Source organism: Tamandua tetradactyla, chromosome 2, assembly GCF_023851605.1.
Source record: "Tamandua tetradactyla isolate mTamTet1 chromosome 2, mTamTet1.pri, whole genome shotgun sequence".
Lineage (NCBI taxonomy): Eukaryota > Metazoa > Chordata > Mammalia > Pilosa > Myrmecophagidae > Tamandua > Tamandua tetradactyla.
This window is the reverse complement of record NC_135328.1, coordinates 112025737-112037894: the sequence shown is the minus strand read 5'-3', so window position 1 is coordinate 112037894 and position 12158 is coordinate 112025737.

Below are 12158 nucleotides of genomic sequence, written 5' to 3'. Positions count from 1 at the left end.
GCATGCGTCTTATGATAAAAACTCAACCTGCGTGAATTTGAATGTCCTCATCTGTAAAAATTAGGCATTAATGCCTACCTTATATGATTGTTGGCAGGATTATATATATTTAAGTACTAGCCTGGTGCCTGCAAGTGATGAAGGCTGATAAATGGTAGTTTTAATTATAATTATAGTTATTATTATTAAACCTAATATTCAAGCCTGCATCAATCTGGTCCTGCCTTTCCGCTCTCTCCCTGTGTTTTAATAAGATCTCTCTGGTCCAAAGGGACTCCTCATTATCCCTTGGATGTTCTTTGTGCTTTTTCTCCTCCATTGCTTACTCAGGTTAGAATGCCTTCCCCCCATCTCTGTGTGCCAGGATCCTTGTTCAAAGCCATGCTCAGATCTGATTCCCTTTATCACTCCAGCCAGATGCAGTTTTAATCTCCTCTGAGCTCATTTAACACTAATAATGGCAATATCAATTTGTCCTCAAAACTTACTGCATGTGGGAGACTAATATGTGTACACACTTTATCTCACTGAACTACAGTGTGGATTCTAGGAGGTTAGAGGTTGTTTCCACTCAATGACACCATCATGCTTGTTAACGTGATCCCTTGGTGTTGAATGATGGATGAAGATGCTCCTTCTTCAGAGTTGGTTTTGTTACCTGGCCTCCTTTCTATTTTTGAGGCTTACTCTTTTTTTTGGGGGGGGGGTGTCAGTGCGTGGTTTGGAAATTGAACCCGGATCTCCTGTGTGGAAGGTGGGCATTCTACCACTGAACTACCTGTGCACTCGAGGCCTACTCTTTAAGTCTTTTTTCCTAGAGTTAGAAAATCACTCAGAAATGTAGAAGTTTTTTTGAAAGATAGATGGATGGTCAAAAAAATGCTGAGAGATTTTAGGTATTTTTATCTGTAGTTCTTGGGGTTTTATTTTTCTCATGTGTTAATAGGGGTAACAAAAGGGTGACCTTTAGTGTTAAATGAGAAAGTGTATGTGAGGTGCCTAAAAGATGCTAAGGAAAAATGCTGAAACTACCTGCTATTAATATTCATTGAAGTACATTTCTGATAAAACTTCGTGTTTCTGCATTGTGGTATTTCAGAGTCATATGGAAGTAAAATGTATTGGGTTCCTTGTATGTGCTAGGCATTGTGCTAGGTGCTTGTGTAGATAATTATCATACTTAATTCCTACAACAATCCTATAAAGCTTGAATGTTTTTCCCTTTTTAATAAATGAGCAATCTGAGGTTCAGGGTGTCTAAACAACTTGCCTAATGTCACACCTTTAATGCCTTCAAATTCCAAATTAATGTTCTTTCATCTACATTTAGAAAAAATGTAATGTCTATTTATTAAGCATGAATTTGTTGGGCATTATGCTGAATCATAGATTAAATCATTCATTCCCCACAGTACCTCTATGTATTAGCTAGGGTTCTCTAGAGAAACATAATCAACAGGGAACACTTACAGATAAAAAATTTATAAAAGTGTCTCACGTGACCGCGGGAACGCACAGTCCAAAATCTGTGGGCAGGCTATGAAGACGATGATTCTAATGGAGGGTCTGGACGAACTCCACAGAGCCTCTGAAGCAGGGAGAGAACCTCTCTCTTCTGAATCCCCCATAAAAGGCTTCCAGTGATTAGACTGAGCATCACTCATTGCAGAAGACACTCCACTTGGCTGATTACAAATGGAATCAGCTGTGGATGCAGCTGACGTGATCATGATTTAATTCTATGAAATGGCCTCATTGCAACGGACAGGCCAGCACTTGCCCCAATCAGACAAACATGTACCACCACTTAGCCAAGTTGACACATGAACCTGACCATGACACCCAATGAGGTGGGGATTGTGTGCAGCTGCTGGTGAGTTAGGCAAGATTTAGAGAGCTGCAGTCCTTGCCTGAGATCACCCAAGTAGTATTCGCAGAGCAAGGATTTAAACTCGAGTCTCTCTCATTCTGAAGTAAGTGGTCACCTATTCCTTCACAACATCCATCAATTCAGAGGCTTATTCTTACCAAATAAGAGTCCATTTGAGGATGGAGAACATATACATTTTATCCCAACCTGACAACGCTGTGGACTGCTTCTATCTGTTTTGGCTACCACTGACCTGACACTTCTCCTCTGGTTTTTAACTGAATTGCTCATGAAACTTCTAAAATGCCCTCATCAACCTTGATTCCATGTCCTTCTTTGGATGAGTAATTCCCATGCCTTATTCAATTATCAGAAGAGCAGTACCTCTTCTGGAAAGTCTTTCCTTTGCCCTTCAGTCTCTCTGGGACATCTAATTCAGATGTGTTTCTCTGATGCCGTGGGCTAATCTCTATCATCCACCAACTGCCAAATTTCCTCTTTGAGTCCTCCACTAAATCAGGTCTTTAAATTTTGGAACCACTGCAGAGCCTAGAACATAGAAGGTGCTGAAAAAAGTTTTTTGATTGAGAAAATAAATATAAATATGAGTACTTCTCCCCTGCATCGTTCACTATTTGCCCATAGTTGGTGATTCATTCTGGCAGCAAAAGCAATGACTGTTCTCTACTGTGTTTCTTTTCTGCTTCTCACCCTGAGATGGATCCCTATTTCCTGTATGTTGGGAGAAAGAACTCTGTTTTGTTTAAGGAGTTTTTTACAAGATCATTCTGAACTTTACATGTCATTTCTTTCCCCATAAGCCCTAGTATGTCTGCTTGCTCCAGCTTTGGCAAGTCACATTTTCTCTGAAACTGAGTTTTGTCCCTTTTTTTGTGTGTCTGAATTCCTGGTTGTTTTTGTCTTTGAGTAGTCTTTATATTAAAAAAAGTTAGTTTCTTGATTTGCCAAAAACTAGTCCCTAATTCTTTTTGATGAAATATCACATAAACAAAAGTCACAAACACTAATGCTGTGAGGGTTCAAATCTCCTCTGACCCCAGGGATGAGGGAAATGGGGATGGTCGAAATGACTGCTGTATTATTATCCCTAGGTTAAGTTCTTCCCTCTAAGAACACTAGGCTCTACTGTTACAACTGACCAGAAATCCAAGCTCTGCTCTGGGTGACTAGGGATAACTCTTACAGATATAATTTCAATAGTGTTATTATACTTTCTCCACCCTTCATTTGATATCACTGAAACCACACTTGGAATTGACTAGTGGTAAGAGCACCATGATGAGTTGCTTAGAAGGGACTTAAGACGTAGCACTTCTCTTTAGAAAAAAAATTACATTTTTATTACAAGAAACACATAGGCAGTATATCATATTGGCAAGTAATGATCCTTTGTTCTTTACCAGACCTAGGTTCAAATCCTGTTTCTGCAATATTGTAGAAGCTGGCATCTTGGACAAGTTATTTAACATCCCTGAAGTCTAGTTTATGGATCTTTAAGCCGATAGTCATAGTTCATTAAAAATTTGACAAGAAGATGTATAGTGTGACTGTTTGCATGCAGTAGGTACTCAATAAGTAGTGGCTCATACAAATACATACTATACAGCAGTTTATAAAGTGCTTTATGTAAACAAACTTGTAAAAAGAATGATTCTTATCTCCAGTACATGAACTAGGGAAACTACTGGCTTTTTAAAAAAATCTCTGTCTCCTCTTTGGACTGTGTTATCCATGGCAAGACATTGTTTTACCCACATTATCATCCTGGAGTCTGGTAGAGTCCATGGAACATAGCAAAACCATCCTTAATATTTAAAAAAATTGAACTTTAGAGAAGTTCAGTGATTTCTTCCAAGTTCCCTCAGCAGTAAAGTTGCATAGCCAAAAAACGTCATCAAGTTCGATAAACATCCACTCTAATTTTTTAATGGTTGCTTGTATTAATAGCAGTATGACAATGGTCCTGACTTTTATAACAAATTGACCCTTTGTTAGGTACATATATTAGGTTTCTCAAGAGAAACAGAGCTGATAGTATGATACACCCCCCCTCTGCCAACAGACATATAGTATATGTATATTAAGAGATTTCTTATGAGGAATTGGCTTACATGACCAAGGGGGCTTGCAAGTCTGAATTCCACAGGACAGACAGAGAGCTGAAAACCCCAGGAAAGGTGATTCTAAAGTCTGACAAGTTAATATTCCCCAGGGGAGGCTGGCTGACTGAAGTTGAGGCATAAATTCTTGCTGATTTGTGAAATCCTTAGTTCTGGCTTGGAAGACCTCTAGCTAATTGGATGGGGAGGCTTCCCACATTGCTGAGGGCAATCTCCTTGGTTGATTATAGGTGTGAATAGCTGTGAATTTAATCAACTGATTATAGATGCCAGTCCATCTAAAAAATACCCTCCCTCCCCCCACACAGTCAGGGCAGTGTTTGCTTGACCAAAGAACTGGGCACCATAACCTAGCCAAGTGGACATATGAGCTTAACCATCACAGTGTGTTTTTGACTAAAAATTTCTATCCTTTTAGCTCTGTAACACTTATTAAAGATGAAGCTTTACTATGGTGAGGAGACTTCGGGGCAAAGGCATTAGAGGATGTAGAATTGGGAATGTCTTTGTAGAGGCAGGTCCTTCTTTAAAGTGAAGTACATCAGGAGTGGCATTAAGCTGAAGGTCGTGGCATTTCATTTTTCTGGCCTCATATTAAGCATCTCTAGGGCATGATTACTGTGTTGGACAGTTCCTGTACATTGGCTCTGACAGAACTAATGTTTGAAATCCTTTAATTTATATAGTTTGAGGTCAAAATGAAGTTCTGTTGATTCCATTTTGTTGTTTCTGATCTGTAGACATATCCTTTCCATTAACTGAAATATTATCTCTCTCATTAGATGCCAGTTGGGAAATGTAGATGATAAATGACTCTTTTTTTGTTCTACAGAACATCTCCCACAATTTAAAATGTTTTATCACAAACAATGGTCAATAGCCTTCTTTTTTTTTTCCTAATAGAAATTCAAAACCAGACTTTAGTAATTGGACATTCTTGAAAACTACCACACTCCTTGATAAGTGTATTTCTTGAATTTCCCAGTTTACATGAAGGCAGGTAAAAGGTCTACAAAGTATATCATGCTTCATAATCAGAATACCTCAGGCATAAAATAGGGTCAAATCTAAATTATATATAAAAGCTCTAACTGCTCAGAAGATACAATATAGGCACATGCTAGCTACCAAAAAATCAAGGTATACCATTTGGGTACAGCTTAGCGACAACCCATGAAGAATTCTGAAATTATCATTTAGTCAAATGATGGCTAAAAGTTTTTTACTTGTGAGGCAACTCAGAGTGATTGTTAGGGGCTGCCATGGGCACTTTTTAAAAGGGCCCTAGGGCTGTTTCTCTGAGTAGAAGACTGCTGTGGGCAACTAGCGACATATCTGGTGAGTGCAGGAGGGACAGTGACAACATATGTATTACTGATTTGTGATCCGGAGCCTATACAAAGCCTCTGGTTGGCTTAGGAGAGAATGTGAATCTATTCATTATTTCCAGAATTTACATGATTATATTTGTAATTTATCTGATTATATTCATATTGTTTCCTTAGACATTTATCTCCACTTTCTTCTTCAGATTAGATCAAGGGCAGTTAACTGTAGAATTTCAGCTAAAGAGAAAGTGGGTTATAGGTACTTCCAGTTCTTGAATGGTTGTCTCTTCCAGGACTTGCTGACAGCATGAGAAAACTTGGGTAACCTCTGTAGCTCCTCAGAGGATCCCTTTGGAAGCCAGGGAAGCATCCCCTGAAGGAAAATGCTTTGGTTTCAGTGGTTGCTGTATAATACTAGGAGGCTGCTCTTTCTCTTGTTTGGGTATCTCCAAATAAACACCAAATAGAAATAAAATAGGACCATTTATTAGAGACTTTCTGTTTTATGGGCTCTCTGGCCTTGAGTTACCATAAAGAAATAATTTTTTTCTTTAGCAAAATTTCCCTCAGGTCACTGTAATCTAAACCAGGAAGGCCCAAAATGGATCTCTTGCCTTTTACTGCTCTATTGTGGCCACTCTGTGAAAGGGCCTTCTATTTAAGAGTTGTGTGTGTTGCTTTAGGGGATCTTTCCACAGTGTGCTCCCAAACCCACCAACTGAGACCCCAACAGAAGGCAGACCTCTGTATCGTATTCACTTAGGGAGTTGAATCTCAATTGGTTGGTCTGTTGTGGACGTAACTATTACATTCTGAGACTCCTGTGATATAACATATGTGCATGTCTTGGGAAAGCAATCAATGTTTTCATTCCTAGTTTCCTTCTATGACTTCAAGCAATTCCCCAAACATGTCTAAAGTCTATCTGTCCTTCCTTCCTTCTTTCATTCTTTCCTTTTTCCATCCCCTCCTTTCACCCTCCTTCCCTTTCTGAGTCAATCACTCAGACATGAAATTAAAAAGGTGAATAAGAGGTTAGCATTTGCACTTTATGAACCCACTCTCCAACTGAGGAAATACTGACTGACATGACAATTACATAACAACAGGCTGTTTTATGTATATTATTTCAAAATGATGTGTATGAAGCCATTAAATGGGTCTTGAAACATGGGCCCCTGACTCTGTTTTCCGGAAGGCATCCATGCCCTGTTCTTGCTTATTGCTTGGTTTTTCCATTTACACCTGGTAGATATAAAAGAAAATATAAATGCCAGGAAATAAACATTGTTTCCTCCACATTTTGTACCAATTTTTTTTTCTCTATTTAGTTCTTTGGATTCATCAACTTGATCTCAAAACCATTGGAATGATCAGTTCCAAATAAAGACTTGTTGACGTGGCAGACATGATGGCTACAGCAGATAAACTAATAGCTGACCCAGAGGAGAAGGAATTATTTTAAAATCACCCCTCCCACAACCCTACCCAGACACACATGTATGTCTACTTCATGGTAATTTCTAAGTTGAACTCAGCTGAATGTACCAGATGAAGAGGTTTTTCTTTCTTTTTTTTCCTTTCTTCTAAAAAAAAGTTTTTTTTTTTTTAACAATTTTTATTGTGAGAGACAATGTGTATACAAAGAAGTAATAAATTTTAAAGTACATTTTACCAAGTAGTTATAAAATAGAACTCAAAAGTTTGGTATGAATTACAGTTCCACAACTTCAGGTTTTCCTTACTAGTTGCTCCAAGACACTGGAGACTTAAAGTATTTGGTTTTAACAATAACTTCAGAATTATCTTTGTGTGCTTCCTTATCTTTTCTTACTCCACTGAGGTTTTTAAACATCAATGCCCTGAAAGCAGTAACCACTCATCTTAAAACCTTGGAGGTTTAGAACATGACAATCACATATATCTCTTTACTACCAGTTATTAGGAACAAATTGCAGGTCTTCGTCTCTTCCTTGTGTCAGCGAGGACAAACCATCCCCCAGCTCCTGATGACTGCCCTGACTGAATGTACATACCTTCCTTCTCCACTGAGAAAGTTGTAATACCCAGTGGTTAAGCCACAAAAGCAAGACCTATTTTAATTGTTTGGGAGCAAAACAAAACAATAGAAAAGAATACCCTCCATGAAAGTAGACCCCAGAAGCTGTGTGTTGGCTTTTTGCATCAGGAATGCAAAAACCCAGTGAATATACTCAAAGCAAGAAAATCACTCCCTCTCTTCACTGGGCAGCATGAAGCAATGGTGATATTTAGAAGTTGTTTTGCAAAGTTTCTAAGAAATGAGGAGCAACTTCTATATTCCTACTTCCTCCTATTCCATAAGTTAACCTAAAAAGAATGTCCAGTTAGCTGTGGATGTATGTACAACAAATCAGGCATTTTGAAATAACAGGGTCATTTTTGAAGGATTGTTATAAAATGTTCAAAAGTGTTATAGTGAGTTATCTAAACAATAAAGGCTCTGAACAATTCTCAGGCCTCGTAAGGTTCTCTGTGCTCCAGAGGATCTCATAGGAGAGAAAGGGTGGGAAGGAAAAACCATGGAGGACCTCCTGTGTGTACTTCTCTGCTCTCCTCATCCCTAGCTGCCACTTTCATAGACAAGCTATTGTCCTGCATGCACCATTGTCTCAATCAGAAAAGGGAGGTTCTCTTGGTGTCTTTTAAACTGGGAAGCTAGGCACAGGAATTTGACAATATGAAAAAGAAGTTTTCATTTTGCCTTATATTTTAGGGTGAATGCTGTCTCCCCCAAGTTCATGTCTATCTGGAACTTCAGCATGTTCCCTTATTTGGAAATTGGGTCTTTGCAGATATAATTATGTTCAGGTGCGGTCATAATGGAATAGATTTAAGGCCTAAATCTATCATGGCTGGTGTCTATAAGAACGGGGCAGTTTGAACATGGGGAGAAAACCACATGAAGATGGCGGCAGAGATGAGAGGTAGGCTGCTACCATCCAAGAATTGCCAGTCATACCAGAAGCTACAAGAGGCCTGGAGGGGTTCTCCTCCATGTTTTTCAGGGGGAGTATTGCCCTGCCAACACCTCAATTTCAGATTTATAGCCACCAGAATAGTGAGTCAATATATTTCTGTTTTTTTTTTTAATGTATTTCTGTGTTTTAAGCCACCCACTTTTGATTCCTTATTATGGCAGCCCTAAGAAACTAAGAAAACTCCCAGAGCTGTGGGAGATCTGATTTAGCTACCCTCTCCCTGGCTGCAGATCAGGCCACTTTCTTGTTTGTCCAGCCCCATCCCAGAATCTGTAGCAGTCCAGTTTCTTGAAAGTGATTGTGTTGTGGGCCTCGATCAGTAGCTTCGTGACTGAGTGCTGGGTTTGGTTTGATGCTAGTTCTCTTCTGAGTTTGGATACCTGGTTCCTGGTAAGCACCACTTTGACTTGCTCAAAGTGAGTCCTTCAGTAACCTATCCCTTATCTTGTTTCTCCTATTTCTCTGTGATGGGGTCCCTGACTTGAGCCTGAGTTACCTACTGTCAAATAGGAAGTACCTCCCAGTTTTTGGTACTGAGTTCCTTAATTCTCAAGCCCAATTTCTCCAAGCCAGGTTCCACCCACTGTTCTCCAACAATGGCTATCCATCTGCCTGAGGCCTCTTCCATCCATCTCTTGCTTTTAATGCAGCTACTTGAAGGGAATTCCAAGCTTCTAGAAATTTACCAATAATACTTAAGATGTGATATCCTTTCCTTCATTTGGGATTAGCATTTTATTGGGTTCCTCAATGTCCTTCCCCCGAATAGATCTTTGATTTGACATCTGTGTGCATTCTACCATCTGGAGCATGCTTCCAGTATTAGTCCCAATTTCCCCAGTTCCCCATATGACAGGCAGAATTTTAAAATGAACCCTGAGATTCCTCACCCTAATCCTAAAAACCTGTGAACATGATGAGGTAATAATCCCATTATTTTGTTACGTTTATGGCACAGTTGACCTTGAGATAGGGAGGTTGTCTAAGTGGACTTAATCAAATCACAGAACCCTTTTACCAGCAGAGAGTTTTCTCCAGGTGATAGGAGAAGGGAAAGTTAAATGAATGGAAGCACAGGAGCATTCAGTGCTCCCTGGCTGGTTTGAAGATGGAGGGGGTGAAGGAATGCAGGCAGCCTCTAGGAGTTGAGAGTGACAGGTAGCTGACAGCCTTCTAGGACACAGGGACCTCACTCTGACCATCTGAAGGAACTGAATTCTGCCATCAATTTTATTAAGCATAGAATAAAAGTGGACATTTTCCCAGAATCTCCAGATAAGAGCCCTTCTTGTCTATCATATGATTTCAGCCATATGATACACTGAGCATGGAATACCTCAGTAGAGCCCCTCAAGACTTTTGAGCTACAAAACTGTGAGCTGGATGAAGCTTTAAGGTATTAAATTTGTGGTATATTGTTACAGTAGCAAAACAAATATACCTGCCACCCAAGCCTTGGAGGAAATAAATTGGAGTTGAAATATAAGAATTTTAAGTCTGAATAAAATATTTTATGTACTTGAAAACTTTCTCTCTCTCTGGATGCTTGAATATGATTGAAGACAGTTTTTTAATTAACATATGCAAGCTATGATAGCTTACCCTGTTAATTAACATCCATCATTGTCTCATCAAACATTCAAAGACAAATTCAATAACTTTTAAGATAGAATAATATAAACTTCCATATGCTGGGTCGTAATGGAATCCCAGTCTCATAAATACAGTGTACTTCTCTTTGTATATAATAGGAACTGACAGGAATGAGGGAGAATTAGGCTTACTGTCAGCCTTAGTGAGACTGGATGGAGTATGAAGAAGAAAACACTGGAGCCATTTACTTACCAGCATTAGAGATTATGAACACATTTGGGGAAATTTAGCTTTATAATATACTTTGCTACATCATTTAATATTTGATGTACTTCTTGAATTTATCTTTAGGGAAATAGTGAAGTATTTAGCATTAATTCTAACTTTACTATATGATAAAATGTCAGTGTTTTATTGGAAGCACCAGTAAAATATGCTTTATTGGATGGGTTCATTGAAGTTCAGCAATAAAGGAAAAGGATGGGTAAGCATTATATAAAGTCTTGGTAAGAGCATAAATTTAGATTCTGTTTTAATCTGGGAATGGACTTCACTGTTTAATTTATAAATGTGTATAATTAGTGCTTATAGGTTTTTATTTTTTATTTTTCAGAAAGGTTGTATATGAGGCACTGGAAAATGAAACTTGTCTGACTGATGGATGTTTAGAGAATATGTTCTAATTGAGTTTTCTTTTTAACTGTTCATTTTAATTTTGCCCACGATAATTGAAAATCTTCAAGTATATATTCTACTTTCTTGCTTTAATAAGTACACTATGCTGAAAATGAGGATATTTTGAGCCTTTCACACATGATCAAAGTGATTACTAATCAAGGGTTAATATCAATAACTTGAAGCCATTCATATAGTAAGATATTTGTTTTTAGAATTTAATCGTATAATTATGTGAACTTTTTGTGTATTGCTAGAAATAGTCTCTTAAAGTAAAATGCAGAGTCATAAAGAGCTGTGAGAGCATTTTTTGATATTGATTTCAGATAGTTAAGGAATTTATTATGTGTATAATCCTTAACATTTTAGAAAAATACAAACCCAAAGAGAAAAATATAAAAATTGTGCATGATCTCACCACCACTGTTAATCCCTCAGGATATATTCTTTGAATTTTTTAAATTAGTGCAATGTCGATTAATTAAATATGATTTGATTGTGTTAAATATAATAACTTAATTTTGTTGATACCAATAAAACATCAATGGATCAAGTTATAGTGAATTTAAATATTATCTAATACATATTAAACTATAAGCATAGGACGTTTATTAGGCCAATAAATAAATTTAAAGAAATATTCAAACTGTGGGCCACACATAAGACAGATGAAGAAATCTGGCTTTAAGAAGGAAAGGGGAGGTGGAAAGAGTAGAGTGTTAGAACTTCAAACATGAATATAGGCTACTTGTTTCTCCTGGAAGAGAGCAGTGACACTGAGTAATGGATCATTTAGAAGGTGTTTATATTAGTCTTGGAATGTCGTTAGAGAGGCAAATATGCACACATACTCAGACACGTGTTTATTCCCCCTGGACCTGGGTGGGTGGTAGTCAGGAACCACTGGGTGATTGGGAGTAAACCACAAAGCAAAGAATTCAACCATTGATGAGTTAATTGAGGGTTGACTCTTTTCTCCACAACGTGTGATCTGTTCTGGTCCCTGCTATTCAAAGAAACCAGTGTTTCTGCATGTGGAGGGGGATTTTCTAGTTTTCTGAAGGATGTCTTTTTCCCCTGCAAGTTTAATCATACAATTTTGGATTTGGAGTGAATACTAGAAACATTTTAATACTACTTCATTTAATGAAGGAGCATATTAAAATCAGGGAGGTAAAGTAACATGCTGAGAGGCATTAAGCCTTTCTAATAATGGTTAAGAACTCTTGTCCCTTAATTTCCAGTCCACTGCCTTTCCAACTGCAATGAAATCAATCAATAAACATTTACTGGGGACTCACTGTGTTCAAGAAGGTATTTAAAGGCATGATAATAAAGAAATCTATTACAGTGCCTCTGTCCTTAGGACATTTACATGCATGAATCAATTAGAAAACAAAGCCATATATTATTAAATTAATCATTTGAATTAAATTAAAAACAATTAACTGCAGTAATAAATATGAGAAGGAAAAATGTGTTGGGACTGGAACCCAAAACTTGTTTTAACTATTTTTTAATAGGCAGGATA